The following is a 591-nucleotide window of genomic DNA, read 5'->3' as shown; positions in this document are numbered from 1 at the left end:
ATAAATACCTATTATTCTGAATAGTTTAATGTGTACTACTTCCTAGCTTAGTCACGTACAAGTGGGATTTTATTATAAGCAGTAGGCAGGACATGTAAAGCTACCATTTCCCCCCATACATGACTTCATTTATGCCTAACCTTTTTGGCCTGATGTCGTGGTGTAACCCCAGCCGGTCACCAAGCCCCACGCAGCCGCTCGCTCACTCCCCCCTCACCCAGAGGGATGCGGAGGAGGATCGGGAAGGAATGTAAAACTCAGCAGTTGAGATAAGAACAATTTAATAAGTAAAGCAAAAGCAAAACAAGGAGTTCATTCATCACTCCCCATGGGCAGGCAGGTGCTCAGCCATCTCCAGGGCAGCAGGGCTCCATCACATGTAGCAGTTACTCGGGAAGACAAACGCCATAACGCTGGATGTCCCCCTCCTCCTTTCTTTTTTCGCAGCTTATATACTCGGCAGGACGCCATATGACTAGTTCAGGTCACCTGCCCTGGCTCTGTCCCCTCCCAGTCTCCCGTGCCCCTCCACCCCTCTGGCTGGCAGGGCCCAAGAAACTGAGAAGTCCTTGATTTGGTACAAACATCACC

The sequence above is a fragment of the Falco cherrug genome, chromosome 5 (assembly GCF_023634085.1).
Source record: "Falco cherrug isolate bFalChe1 chromosome 5, bFalChe1.pri, whole genome shotgun sequence".
In the NCBI taxonomy this organism is placed as follows: Eukaryota; Metazoa; Chordata; class Aves; order Falconiformes; family Falconidae; genus Falco; species Falco cherrug.
This window is presented reverse-complemented; position numbering follows the sequence as displayed.